Source organism: Sminthopsis crassicaudata, chromosome 4, assembly GCF_048593235.1.
Source record: "Sminthopsis crassicaudata isolate SCR6 chromosome 4, ASM4859323v1, whole genome shotgun sequence".
Classification (NCBI taxonomy): domain Eukaryota; kingdom Metazoa; phylum Chordata; class Mammalia; order Dasyuromorphia; family Dasyuridae; genus Sminthopsis; species Sminthopsis crassicaudata.
The window spans coordinates 118,751,220-118,766,995 of NC_133620.1; the positions used below are offsets into that span (position 1 = coordinate 118,751,220).

The following is a 15,776-nucleotide window of genomic DNA, read 5'->3' on the forward strand; positions in this document are numbered from 1 at the left end:
CTTCTCAGAACAGGTCTTAGAAATGTGACACCTTTAAGTTACTTTTCCTTACATGATATCATGACATATATATATATATATATCTGTATCATGCATTGATTTGAGCAATTCCTCTTTTTTGTTTCTCCCTCCCCCCTCCCCCAATTCCCTCATCTATTAGCCTGAGTGCCTGAAATTCACATCATTGTGTGTTTGTCCTTAAGTCACTCTCATGGAAACTTCATTTTAACTGATTAAGAAATTAAGTAATGAGATATTAAAATATTATTTACCTAAGGGGGTTAGCACAATTTAGTTAGCCTGATTATTCTCTTACTGCCCATTGATAACTAGCTGAGAGCAAGCTCTCCCTTGCCCCACTCCCAAACACAGACTAGACTAATTTTGATTAGGGAGATCAGGTTGAAATAATGGAACATCTCAATGGGAAAAGTCAGAGGGTAGAAGCAGTATTGACCCTGAGTGCTAAAAGACAAGCTTTGCAAATCAGGATTGGAGTAGGACTGTTTTTTTTTTTTAATTTACTAATTTTTAAAAGTTAACAAGACTTTCTCTTCTCTATGCCTTTAATTTCCCTTCCCCTCTTTAAATTGCCTCCCCCAAAAGAAAAACAAAATAAAAATCCATGAGTTGGCAAAATAAATGTTCACATTGTTATGTAAAAAAAAAAAAAGTATGTCTCTTTCTGCATGTTAAGTACCTTACTTCTGTCCAGAGATAGGGAAGATTCTTTATCATCAGTCCTTTGGAAAAATAGTTGGACATGGTGTTGAATAGATTTCTTAACTTCTAAATTGTTTGGTTTGACAATATTTTGACTATAGTATAAACTGTTTTTCTGGTTCTGTTCACTTTACTTTGTGTCAGCTCATAAAAATCTTTTCAGGTTTCTTTAAAACTGTTCATTTCATCATTTCTTATAGTATTACATTATTATTCTATAACACTCATATACTATATTTTGTTCAGCCATTTCCCAATTGATGTGCCTCATTTAGTTTCCAGGTCTTTGACACCACAAAATAATTTTTTTGGCATATTTTTGTACATTTGTATCCCTCTTAAAAATCTCTTTGGGATATAAATGGCCAGGTCTGGTTTCAAGCATCAACAAAAGAAGACAACTCCGGAAAGAATGGACCCCTTAGATATAGCCAGCTTGATTGAAATAATAAAAATTTCTAAAGTCTCATGTTAATTTACATGAGTTTTATCTGTAACATTTCAGTTCTAACCTCATTTTACAGGAGTAAGTTGAATGTCCTTGAATAGGCACAGATTGTATGCAAAAGTATAGATATTTCTTTCAGCATAAAAGCAAGAGGATGTCTAGGAATTATTGTTGATATTTTCCTTTTCAGAAAAGTGACTCTGTCCCCCCCCCCATTATCTTCCTGACAATATTTTTGGAGGCAGAAACACACCTGTTTAGAAAGACCATCTGTCTTAGAGAGAGAGAAGAAATTATTCCCCTGATACTTTTTCACCTTAATTCATCTTAAATCAAAGTAATCACATAGTTCTTCCCTGTCCTTCCACTGTGATGGTATGTCACAGCTGCAGAAATTCTAACCCTAAGTTGGAAACTTAGTTGGACTTTGCTGAGAGTCTTACCTTGGGTAAAGGCAGTTATTAAATGGGTTGGTAAGTCTGGCTTCTGTCTCTTTAAGATAGCAGCTGGTTTCTTTTTCTAAGAAGACTCAGGGGTACAAGGTAACTGTCTTCAAGTATTTGAAGGGCTGTCACATGGAAGAGGGATTATCCTTGCTTTGTTTGGCTCCAGAGAGCTGAACCAGGAGCAATAGGTGGAAGCTGCAGAGAGTCAGATTTAGAAATATCATTAGAAAAAAAGCCAAACTCCCTAATAATTAGAGCTACCCTATAAATGGAGTGACTTGCCTCTGCAGGTAGTAACTCCCCCCTCCTTCAGTGTCTTCAAGCGGAGTGGGATGACCATTTGTCAGATATGTTATAGTGAGAATTCTTTTTTTAGATATGGGTAAAACTAACTGGCCACTAAGAAATCTTTTGGCTCACAAATTCTGTGTATTTTTGTGAATACATTTACTTTAGTGACAGGGAAGATCCAGTTGCTGAGGTGGAAATGATAAGTACTTAGGGGAAAGTAGCTCTTTCCTCTGAGGTTTTGTGATGGGGAAAGAAGGGAAAGTCAGATGTTGTCTAACTTGGGATTTTGATAGAACAGATATCAAGATACAAATAAAAGAAGAGAGAGGTGGAATCCTTTGGATCAATCTTCTATAGGGATAAAAAGACAGGAAGGATGGAGGGGGTTAGAAACACAATTCTGAAGATATAAATGGAAATAATTTTTAGGATGAAAAGATAGAGTTGTTCAAAGAGTCACCCCAACTTCTGTCTTCATTCCTTTTTGTTGATTATCCTCGATGTCTGGAATGTATACTTCCTCCTCACTTCTGTTCTTGCCTCTCTGTTTCCTTTAAGACTCAGCTAAAAAGCAACTTTCTACATTATGTCTTTTCTGATTCCTTTTGCTGTTAGGGCTCTTCCTCCCATAATCATTTTCTATATATCTGGATATACTTATATGTATATACTTAAATATCATGTGGATCCACAGGGAGTTCATCAAACTAAAATACATTTTACAAAGATATATGTGGAAGAAGGAGGCAAGATAATGTAGCATTGAAGAACAGTGTCAAAAGCACCACTATCAGCTCAGAATAAACTGATAATGAAAGTTAAGAACAACAAAGTTTTATTTTAAAAAGCTCTACAGGGTATTCTAGAAAGTCTCAGTGCAGTATTGTACTTTAATCTTTTAAAACTGCACTGAGAATTTTGGGTCATCCTTTATTAAAGGATAATGACTCAAAGAAGTATAGGGCTGGAGTGAATGGGTCAATGATGAGACCAAGAAAAAAAGCAGGAACTGCTTAATTCATTTGCTTGTTCTCTCAGTCAAAAGAATGAGTTTAGATGGAAAAGGACAGCACAAAAAATGGCTAGCAGGGAGTTGACGCCCAAAATATAATGGGAAATTAAGACATCATCCTTGTGATGTCACTGGTCCTCTTCGAGAATGAAAAATGAACAATAACATCAATAAAAATGGGGAGATAGTAAGAGAGCATTTTACTGAATGTCACCAAGGATGAAAGTCATTGGGCCCATATGAACTATATCCAAACAGATGTTGAAAGAAGTGGCAGATTAATTGCTGAACTATTGTCAAATAATCTTTGAGAAATTTTAGAGTTTTGGGGGATGCTATAGACCAGAAAAGAACAAATGTCTTAATTTTCAAATATTGGAGTCTGTCAATTATAGGTCAATGAGTTTGACTTTGATTCCTGAGTTGATAGTTGTGACTAAAAAATAATCGATCTTATAAGGAGTTAGCATAGTTTCATAAAAAATGGTCATGTTACATTAATCTTTACCATACTCACTGGGGATGCTGTAATATTTACTTAAATTTTAGCAAAGAACTTAGCCAATTTTCTTATACTGTTATGGAGAGCTGTGCAATAGATGATAATGGAATTAGGTGGATTTGATATTGATTTGATAATGGTTAGAACTCAGAGTAGCTATTAATGTTTTAATTTCATTTTGGAAGGAGTTCTCCAGTGGAAAGTCTGTGATCTATTTTTGGCCCTTTTACTGTCTAGCTTTTTATCAATAATTTGGATAAGGGTAAAGATGACAATAAATACTTATTAAATTTGTATCTGATACAAAGTTAGGAGGGATAGTTAACACCTTAATGACAGAATAAGGATCCAGAAAAATCTTACCACTAGCCAAATTTACAAATTAATCAGTCAAGTTAGTCAACAAGTATTTATTAAGCACTTGCTATATATAGCACTTTGCTAATTATGTTGGATTTAAAGACATACAGGCTCTTTTCTCAGGCAGAAAGCATGAAAATAGTTAGGTGCAAACAAAACATATAAGGTACATTGCAGATAATCACCAGAAGGAAGGCACTGAGGAAGAATCAGGAAAGTCTTATAGAAGGTAGAAAGGAATCCAGGGAAGTCAGGAGACAGAGATGAGGAGGAAGAGCCTGTCCAGGCATGGGTGCAGCCAGTGAAAATGTCCAGAGAGTGGAAATTTTTTTTTTTTTTTGTGAAACAGCCAGGAGGCTCTAGTCACTGGAGACTAGAGGAGAAAGGTAGAAGAGGACTGGAAAGGTAGGAAGGGGTCAAGTTATAATGTTCTTTGAATACTAAATAGACGACTTTATATATGATCCTAGAGGCAATATCACCCAATCAAAAAAAATATTTATTTGGCCTTGATGATGTGCAGACATTGGGTAGGTGATGGAAATAGAAAAAAAACAAACAAAAATTATTTTCATAGTTAACGGGTTTGCATTCTGTTGCGGAAAACAACAATGTATATATACTGTATATGAATAGCTACAAAATTTGGCAGATTGGATTCATGAATTCACTGATATAGGGAACTTCAGATAATGAAACTCCCATTACCAATAGTAGACACTCTCTCCAAAATTTATTATTTTAGAGAATTTTCTAGAGCCCTGAGAAGTTATGAGTCACAAATGTGTCAGAGGCAGGACTTCAACCCAGATCTTGTTAGACTAACTCTCTATTCACCACGCTATGTTGCCTCTCTACAAGATATATGAGACAATATTTTTTTGAAGGGGAGACACTGGCAATTGAAGGGATCAGAAATATATTCATATAGAACAGGGCTTCTTAAACTTTTTCCAATTGTGAAATATTTTCATCCAAGAAAATTTTACATCTATATACACATATAAAATAGGAATACAAATAAGACATTTACTTATAATAAATCATAATTTCATGTGACATAGATAATGACACGAGCAGAGCTTCAAAGGAAATTAGGGAATCTAAAATGTGGAGATGAGGAGGGAGTACATTTCAGGGATGGGGGAAGACAGCCAGTGCAAAGATCATAGAAATAGGAAGTAATAGAGCATATGAGAAATAGCAAGAAAGCCAATTTGGCTGGAAAAGTGAATGAAGGGTAGTTATATATAAAGCTGGAAAGGTAGGCTGGCACCAAGTCGTGAGGGCCTTTAAATGCAAAGCAGTGGTCTTTATATTGGATTCTAGAGGCAATAAGGAGTTAATCATTGGAGTTTATTGAAAAACAGGAAATTTAATAGAATTTAATAGAAGAACGTTGTTTTATACTAATTAAAAGTGCTAGCATAAGTGAGAAGACATACCTAAATAGTTTGAAAATGTTCTAGATTTTAAAAATAGATTACAGCCCCAACATGAGAGAAGAGTGTGGTATTAGCAATCAAAATATTTAATGTGAGCATCATGAAAGGCACAGAGGCAAACCAATGTATTTTGCTCCAGTCAGAATTCATTTGAAGTATTGAATTCAGTTCTCTGTGTGTCATTTTTAAAGGAAAGGCTTTGGTGAACTAACGTGATCAGAGAAGGGTAATTAGGATGGTGAAGAGACTCAGGATCATGGAATATGAGGATTAATTGAAGGAACTGGGGGATGTTATATCTGTGCAAGAGAAGACTTGCATGGAAGAGCATTCTTTGAATAAATATTAAATTTTGGATGTCTGCTTGTCTAGTTAACTTAAAGAGTAGATTCTTCTTGAGGTATAGGTTGGACTGGATGGCTCCTGAGATTTCTTCAGATCTGAGAAACTGTAATTCTGTGAATTTATTTTGTTCATACCTGTAATTTGATTACTTCTCACCACCAAGAATCTCAGCATCAGAAACAGATATGATCTTATCAATGAAAATGACATCAAAGAAGATGCCCTTCGAATCCAAGGACCTTATTTTCTAACTAGAGCCATAATCACGTATTATGTGCTGTCTCTTATTAAATGTGAAATCCTTGAAAGGACTGTCTTATTTCTTGCTATTTCTAGCACAGAACTTTGAACATAGTAAATTCTATAAAAAATTTTTGTTCATTACCACATACTCAATATCTGACACATAGTAGGCACTGAAATACCTTTTTATTTTGTTGAGTTTCCGTGACATAAAGGTGGCACTATAAACATCAACCTAAAAACTTTGACATGCTTCTTTTTCTGTTACTCACAGTGTTCCTTTAATTGACCCTCTTTTCTAGTCATTTTGGGAGTTATTATAACACCTAAACTAGAAGCTATATTTATTGCATGTTTACTTCCTACTATAATTCTTAACCAAAATGAGAAGGTCACCAGACCATGAAGAACTTACTGAAAGGAATCAGAAAATAACCAACATAATAAACAATGCCCAAAAGGGCTTAGCAAAGATGGACCGCCAATTTAAGAAGTAAGAGCCCTAAGTACTATTTCTAGGCCTAAAGCAACACTGAGTATGCCATTTAAACTCTTAGTTTCCTCCTCAATAAAAAGAGGCCAATGCCTTGGGCTGCCTATTTGATGAAGTAACTCTGCTTTTAGGAATCCATGAGTGCTGAATACAATAAAATCCCATTCTAACACTGCTTTGGGGAAGACATGCATTTGAGAGTTTTTATATTACAGGGTTTAGAGGAGGGGGTGTTCACAATCCCAAGAGGATATGATTTAGCTTGTCAAATCAAAGATATATGAGTTGACAGTTTGAGATTCATTAAAAATGGCCTCTTCTCTGAAAAAACCTATAACCTGCATAAAAGCCTTTAGGATTAGGTCCTAACATCCACAGAATTTTATGGGCGCCATGCAGTGAGAGGGAGAACTAACTGGCTAAGATGACCTGGATTCAAGATCCACTTTAGGCACATACTGTCTGCTCAAGGATGCTTCCACTAATTCTTTAATAGTACCTTTTGGAAAACAGTTGCTGTTTTGCATTGATTTTTTAACAGGGAGTTTCCTGAACCAATCAAATTTCCTGACCAACCAAATATAAACAAAATATATTCATAGAATTACAGCTTCTCAAAATAATTAGGACCTCAGCAGCTACTCAGTCTAAAGTATACCTGAAAGAGAATCTTCTCTGTATAATGACTGGATAGAGACCCCTTTGTCTAGCATGCATCTGAGTTGGAATTTGCTGTATAAACAATTCATCCTCCCAACAAAGGCCTTCAAGAAGGAAAAATCCACTATCTGCTCAGGTAGCCCATTATATTTTAGGATGAAACTAATTATCACATCAACCTTCAATCATTTTTTAATGTAAGTTTCATCTATTACTCTTGAGTTCTTTCCTCTGGGATAAAATGGAACAAGTTTACTGACATCATATCACAACCTTTCAACTACTTCTGCTTTGAAATACTTACATCTTCCCCTGAATCTCTATTCTCTAGCTTCAGCTTCCCCATGTCTTTCAAATGGTACTTATCTAAAATGATTTCCAATTCCCTAACCATCCAGGTTGTCTTTCTCTAGACATATTCCAATTTATCAATGTTCTCTTTTCTGAAAGTTGGTGATGTGAACTGAATATTCAAATTGTGAATTATACTAGTTAATTCTGTATAAATCACAAATTCCCTGTTGGCAATGAAAATAGAGTAAAAGCAGAAATGTAATTATCTTCCTCTTTAGTCTAACATATGTATCTCTAAACAGTATTTGTTAATGAATTTGGGTCATATTTTTCATTTTCATATAATGGAGTTAAATTATTCTCCTTCAAAAGCTAACTATAGAAGAAGAATTGTCATAAATAGTTGGCCTGTCATTTTGGAACTTTTAGCCTAAGAGAGCCACCCATCATTGAGCACAGTTTTTCTTTCATGTTCATACGATTGTAAGGAATATTTTCATCTAGTAGGACTTGCTGAGTTTCACCCCTATTTTCAGATTATTCTGTAGATGAAGAGTAGACAGTAACCTTTTAGTTTAGGTCTGATGTATGGGGAAGGATAGAAAAGAGAAGGGAAAAGAAGATAAAGTAAGGGAAGAAAGGAAGAAAACAAAAGAAAGAAAGGGAAAGGAAGGGAAGGGAAAGAAAAGAAAGGGAAAATAGAGATAGGGAAGAAAGGGGAAAGATAAAATGACTATCTTTTGCTTTTGTCAAAGTGTTTTAACCTATTATATGTATAGCAGAGACAGAATTAGTCTAAAGGGACCATTTCACAAGAAGATACTCAGAGCTTTCCATTCTGGTTCCAGCTGACTTTGGGGCTTGCTTCCTGCCACATGAAGACCTAGGGCTGAAAAGACTTTTGGTATGATGTGGCAAATGCTGAGTGGTCTCTGATTCTCCACAGTCCCATCGTAGTATTAGAGAGTGGGCATTAATAAGTTAAAAGAAGAGAGAGATTCTGGCTTGTCCTCTCTGTTTTGTTTTTGGATTTTCCAGGAGGTAGACCACAATTGCAAAATTCCCACTGAAGGTCTGGCTCTCTCCACCATCATGGCAACTTGGTCCATATAATAGCTAGTGCAGGTAATCTCATTTAGGTGAGGTTGTACCTAGGCTCCAGAATGCTTGTCTTTTCAACCCCCATCTTTTTAACTCTACTGCTTAGCACTGTGCCTGGCATATGATAAACACATGGTAAATGTTTGTTGATTGGATGATTTAAATCCCTTCCAAGAGTCAAATACTCTAGAGTAGGACAGACATTCGTATACAGTCTTACAAAAAGGAAGACTGAAGTACAAAGACATTAATGATTTTACAAGGTTACAGAACTTGTAAATGATGTATCCAAACAGAATTGGAGTTTATTTTTTCCTTTTCCCTTGGATTGAAATATTTGTATGCAATACTATTGATGAATCCAAGAATGAATGCTTATTTATTTATTTTTTAATAATAGCCTTTTATTTTTAAAATACATGCAAAGATAATTTTCAACATTCACCTTTGCAAACCTTGTGTTGCAAATTTTTCTCCCTCCCTCCCTTCCCCCCACCTCCCTCCCCTAGACTGCAAGTAATCCAATATATGTTAAACATGTGCAATGAATTATTTTTAAATAGAAAATTTATTTTGGAATTTATGTCTTGACATGCTTTTTGCAAAGGTGAATGTCTTCTGCTTTTCTTAGAATAATATCTTTAGGATTAATATCTATAATATAGAAAGATAGGCTTGTGAGTATCCTACACCAACCAAACATTCTCCTAATCAAAGTTTTCAATGCCAAAAATAAAGAGAAAAAAATCTGATGGTAAGAAAGGAAAGAGGTATCTATGGGTCAAAGAACTTATGATCACATCTCCTCTTTCTATTGCTTAATTTTCAAAGGAGCATAAGAGTGGAGGCCCCAAACCTCATATATTTTTCAATGCAGAAATTGGGACTTTCTATTCCCTTTGAGCCAGATGCCACCACACTTAGAGAGAGAAGACTAGGCAATAGGGAACACAGCTAGGACTACTGCTGCATGTTATGGGCCTTGCCATGTGATCTTCTCTCAGTTTCTGCTGTTTTTAAAACAAAAAAAACCCCCTTTGATTAGGAGAATGTTTATGCTGTTTGTTTAAATATATGTATATATAGTCAACACAGATGCAATTCTCTGTGTGTGTGTTTTAATAATCACCTAAAAGTTTTACCTGACCTGGGAATGTCCATTTTTTGGAGGGGGGGGCCTTCAGAGAAAGCCTCACTGCCTCTAGAAGTTTAGAGTTCTAGGAAATGAAATTCGACTCTTCATTTACACTTTCATTTTCTCCTTTTGGTTGGGTAAGGAAGTATGATATTCTGGCCAAAGCATGTAAAAAGCTCTTTTGGTTCACTTGGCCACCCATCATGGAGCACAGTTTTGCTTTTATGTGCTTGTGATGGTAAAGAGTATTCTCATCTACTAGGGCTTGCTGAGCTCCACCCCGCTTGCAGGAGCAGGCAGTAATCTTTAAGTTTAGGTTTATTGTAAAGGGAAAGGTAAAAAAGGGGAAGAAAATAGGTGAAAGAAAGGAAAGAGAAGGTAAGAGAAAGAAAAAAGGGAAGATAAAGGAAAGAAAGAGAGGAAAAACAAGGTAAAGGAAGGGAAGAGAAAGAAAAAAAGGGAAGATAAAGGAAAGGAAGAAGCATTTATTAAGTGCCTACTATGTAATAGACACTGTGCTTAGTGCTTTATAAATATCTCATTTGAGCCTCTCAACATGCCTCTATGACCTCGATTTTACAGATGAGAAAACTGAGACTGATAAAGATGAAGTGACTTTTCCAAGATCACACAGCCAGTAATTGTCTGAGGTTCAATTTGAACTCAGGTCTTCTTGCCTGCAGGCCCAGCACTCTATTTCCTAGACATTGAACTTTCCTTATTCCACTCTTGCAACAACTTATCATGGCAATCTGCCTTGGATCATGCCTGCATATATTTTTCTACCCACTGCAATACTGTAAGCTTTTTGAAGATGCTTTATTTCTTTTTTTCCCTCTTACTGGTGGTGTGGTATAATAGAAAAAAAGTTCACCTTAGAGAGAGGAAGATCTGGGTTCAAGGCTTGCCTCAAACAACTCCTACTTATGTCATCTTGGGCAAGTACTCTAACTTCTTTGTGTCCTAGATAACTCTTTGACTTTAAGTTACAGATGCTCATGGATAGAGGAAGTTTCCTTACCAGAAATTTGCTACAATGAAATTGTAGGTCTGGACCAAAAACTCCATTGCTTTGAAGCTCTCATGCAAGGCACATGATAGGGACTAATGTTCATTGAATGAATAAAGGGAAGAAACACCCTTGAAATTTATTCCTTAGGTGTTTATGAGTCTCCTATAAAAACATAAATACCCTAGAATTGCTCACACCTTGAATATTATCAGGAAATGCCATTAGAACACTGGGAATGGGACAAGATGTGTGCTGGGGACTGGGGAGCTCAGGAGAGGAATGCTAAAAAAAATCAACTCTGCCAATTTAACAACTTTGCCAAGAGCTAGCCTTGCTAATAAATGTACCTTGTAGAGCCTTCTTGTTTTAGGAAACAGTTGGATATATTCAAGAACTCAGGGTATTTCTCTAGGAAAAGATACCCAATTCTTTATGAAATGCCATGGAAACTTTAATGATGGGAATAAATAACAGGTGTCTGGTGCAGCTGTTACTGATTCATGACTATTCTTCTTTTAAATATGTTTTCTGTTGGGGAATCAAGGGATTTCAGAAGTATTTCACTCTAAGACATTCGAGGAATGTTTCTTGTTTTTTCTTATTAGAGCAACAGCTATAGTATTTATGAGTTGGAATAACAGCATAGTGCAGGAAGTAGGGCAATCATGTTGGTGGAAAATCTAAATTTATTGACCCTGCAGTTGCTTTGAAATAACATTTGGTCTTCTTGGAACACCTTTCTTCACTGTATTTCCAAGTACTTAACAAATTAATATTGCTCCTTCTGTTTAAACAGTCAGAAAACATAGGCACAGGGAAAGGATGTGACTAATTAAGTGTCACACTGTGTGTGTGTGTGTGTGTGTGTGTGTGTGTGTGTGTGTGTGTGTGTGTGAGAAAGAGAGAGAGAGAGAGAGAGAGAGAGAGAGAGAGAGAGAGAGAGATTTTTTTCTGGGTTAAAGACTGTACCTTAGGGCAGCTAGGTGGCACAGTGGATAGAGCATAAACTCTGGAGTCAGGAAGATTTGAGTTAAAATATGGCCTCAGACTTTTGACACTTACACCCAATAGCTACTCTTTCATGCACACACAAAGACTGCACTTTAAATTCTGACTTAGATTACTATCCCAAAAAATATTCCTGAATTCTCAAAAAGATAGATGATCTCTCTGTGAATGGGTTATTATAACCTTAAGTTCCCATTATAGGAGAACCTATTAACTTCACCCTATTAACCTCACTAATGTATTTTGCCAACAATTAGAGCTATCTGAAAATGCAATGGGTTGCCTTATAAGACGGTGTGTTCCATGTTATCAAGTGATCATTTAAAAATAATATATAGAGAATTCATTCTCAGGGAACGAAACAGGGCTTCCAAGTTCCTTTCTACTACTATGATCGAATGAATCTATGCCATTGACCATTATATAAAAGATAGTATGACCAAACTGGAGTTTCTGAATGTGCTAAACCTTTCCCCCAATCAGTAAGTCAACAAACATTTATCAAGCCCTTACTAAATATCAGGCATTTGTGCTAAGGGATAGGAATATAAAGAAAGATAGAAATACAACCCCTGTCTTCAAGAAGCTTATCTTTTAATGAAGAAGAAAGCATAAAATAACTAGGTATTTGCAAGATATTTCAGAATAGATTCAACACAATCTTAGAGGTTAAAGATAGGAAAAGCTTCAGTAGAAAGTGACATTTTTATTGAGTCTTGAAGGAAGTCAGTATGGTTAAGAAGTGGGGATGAGATTCTAAGTATGAAGCAAAACCAGTGAAATGACATGGAGAGAAAGGGACATGGAGTAACAGTGAGTAGGCCAATGTAGCTGGATTGTAGGTAATGGGGCCTGGATGTGAGAGAGAGAGAAGGAGAATTTATATCTAATCCTGGAGGTAACAGTGAGCCATTAGAATTGTTGAGTAGAAAGGTGACATGATCAGATTCATACTTTGGCAGTAAGTGATAAATTAGGAGAGAATCAAGGCAAGAGGATAGGTTTAAATAGTATTTTGATAGTCCAAGGTAAAAGTGATGAGGAGGGCCTGGACTAAGTTGGCAGCTGTATGGATGGAAAGAAAGGGAGAGGTACAAATAGGAGAGATGATATAAAGGGAGAAATTCTGACAAATTTGATAATGTGTGAGGTGAGTATAAGCAAGAAATAGAAGATGATACTAAGGTTACGGGCCCGAATGACTAAGAAGATGTTAGTGGCCCTAAGAGGTAATAGGGAAATTGGAAAGTGAGGATAGTTTTTTTGGAAGGGGGAATAATGATGAGTTCTATTTTGGACCTGTTGAGTTTGAAATATTTATGGGGCATTTAGTTTAAAATGTCCAAAGGACAGTTAGTAATGGGATTGCCACTCAGAGAGAGATTAGAGCTAGATATATAGATCCAGGAATCATTTGCAGAAAGATAATTAACCCTATGAGAACCCTTAATTATACTCATTCAAAAGATATTTCCATATCAGCCATATCACTCCCCCCCAAAACAACAACAACAACAACAACAAAAAAATGAGAAAATCAAACTTAAATTTGCCCTTAGAGTTTATCAGTTCTCTTTCAAGAGGTAAATAGCATCGTTTTTTATCATGAGTTTTTGGAATTATCTTGTATCATTATTGATCAAAATAACAAAATATTTCACAGCTCATCATTATTACAACATTGTTGCTACTATGAACATTGATCTCCCAGTTCTTCTTACTTCACTTTGATCTAGTTCATCCATGTCTTGACATGCTTTTGGACCCTAATCCCCATCCCCATCATTTTTTATAGCATAATAGTATTTCATCACAATCATATGTGACAATTTGTTTAGCCATTACCCAGTTGATGAACATCCCCTCAATTTCTAAATCTTTGCACAAAAAGAGCTACTATAAAATTTTTTTATACATACAAGTTTTTTCCTTTTCTTTGGATCTCTGGGGGACAGACTTAGTAGTACTAGGGTATTCAGAATTTTATGGCCTTTTGGGCATAGTTTCTTTTCTTTTTCTTTTTTTAAATTTAAATTTAAATTTTTAAAATTTTTTTATTTTAATTTTTTAATTTTTTTGGGCATAGTTTCAAATAATTTTTTAGAATAGTTAGAGCAATTTACAACTCACCTACAATTCATTAATGCATCCACTTTCCCTATCCTATCTAACATTTGTTATATATGATAAGTATGAAATGGCACCTCAGAGTTGTTTAATTATTCTAATCAATAGTGATTTAGAGCATTTAAAAATTGATTATAAATGATTATAGATAGCTTTGATTATTTCTTCTGAAAACTGTTCCTATCTTTTGTTCACTTACCAATTGGAGAATAGCTCTTATTTTTATAAATTTAACTCAGTTCCCTATGTATTTGAGAAATGATGACTTTATCAGAAAAAAACACTGAAACATTTTTGATATTACTTCATTGTCTATGATATCTTTTAGCAAAATGGAGTTTCCTTATCTCTTTTAATTGGGTCTACTTTTGCTTTTGCTTTGTTTGAGGCTGTGATCGTTACCCGTGCCTTTTTAAAACTTTAGCTGAAGCATAATAAATTCTATTGTAGTTTTCTTTTAACTGTATATGTTTTTCTTTTTCATCTGTGTCTCTTGTACATGATATATTGCTGGATTCAGTTTTTGAATTTATTCTGCTGTCCACTTCCATTTTACAGGTTAGCCCATTCTATTTACATTCACAGTTATGATTATTAATTGTATATTTCCTTCCATCCCACTTTTTTCTGTTTATCCTTCTCTCTCTCTCTCTCTCTCTCTCTCTCTCTCTCTCTCTCTCTCTCTCTCTCTCTCTCTCTCTCTCTCTCTCTCCCTCTCTCTCTCTCTCCTCTCCTTAAAAGTCTGTGTTCTTCTCATTTTGAACTATTTCTTATGAGAATGAGGTTTAAGCATTGCCTACCTCCCCCATTTCTCCATCTACTATAAAAGTTCTTCTCTTTTATGTGAGAAAAAGTTCCCAATCTTACCTCTTCCTTTCCCCTTCTCCCTGTACTTTCTGACTTCTATATTTTTTGGAGATCACCCCAACATAACCAACTAATAACCATGCTCTCTATATCTAGTAAACTTTTTCTATTATTCTAATAATGATAAAATTCTTAGCAGATATATGTACCATCTTCCCATTTCGGAATGTAAACAATTTAAGTTTATTAAGTTCTTATGATTACTCTTTCATGTTTACCTTTTTTATATTTCTCTTGAGTTTTCTGTTTGAACATCAAATTTTCTATTCATCTTTGGTCTATTCATCAGGAGTGCTTGAAAATCCTCTGTTTCATTATCCATACGTCTACATGCCTTGAAAAATTGTACTTAGTTTTGCTGGATAGATTATTTTTGGTTGAATCCTAGCCCCTTTGCCTTCTAGAATATTATATTCAAGGCCCTCTGATTTTTTTTTTATTTTAAATGTAGAAGCTGCTAAATCTACTTGCTCAATTCTAATTTTTAAGGAATGATTTTTTTTTTCCAGTTAGCTTTTGTATTCCCCCCACCCCCAATTTGACCAATTCTGCTTTTAAAGGAGTTCTTTTCTTTAGTAAATTTTTGTGCCTCTTTTACCATTAGGCCAATTCTATTTTTAAGATGCTATTTTCTTCAGTATTATTGTCTCTCTTTTACTATGCTGCTAATTCTCTTTTCCTAATTTTCTTGCATCACTCCCTTTTTATTTTCTCCTCTTTCACTTTGATCTCTTTAACTCTTCCAAAAAATTTTTTGTTACATCCAATTAACATTTTTCTTTTGAGGGTTTTACAAATTGATTTTTTTTTTTTTTGTTTGTTTGTGAGGCAATTGGAGTTAAATTACTTGCCCACACAGCTAGGAAGTGTTAAGCATCTGAGGATGAATTTGAACTCAGGTCCTCCTGACTTCAGGGCCAGTGCTCTGCCATTGTAGTATCTAGTTGTCCTGAGAGTTTGTTTGTTTTTATATCTATTTTTGCATTGTTTTCTTCTGAGTTTATGTCTTGGTTCTTTTATGTCTTCCTTCCTTTTAGATAGCTCTAATTGTACCCGAGTTTTTCCTCTTATGGAAATTCCTCCTTTCTCTCTCTCTCTCTTTTTTTTTCTTTCTTTCTCTCCCTTCCTTCCTTCCTTCCTTCCTTCCTTCCTTCCTTCCTTCCTTCCTTCCTTCCTTCCTTCCTTCCTTCCTTCCTTCCTCTTCTTCCTTCCTTCCTTCCTTCCTTCCTTCCTTCCTTCCTTCCTTCCTTCCTTCCTTCCTTCC

At 35.3% G+C, this 15,776-nt stretch overlaps 1 long non-coding RNA gene across 1 annotated transcript in view; it reads right to left on the reverse strand.

The window, feature by feature from the left end:
* LOC141541092 (uncharacterized) overlaps positions 1–15,776 on the reverse strand; it is a 23,572-nt gene that overhangs the window by 748 nt on the left and 7,048 nt on the right. Inside the window, exon 4 of the long non-coding RNA XR_012481653.1 lies at positions 1,615–1,812. This is a non-coding gene — a long non-coding RNA (uncharacterized LOC141541092). The remainder of the gene's footprint in view (positions 1–1,614; positions 1,813–15,776) is intronic.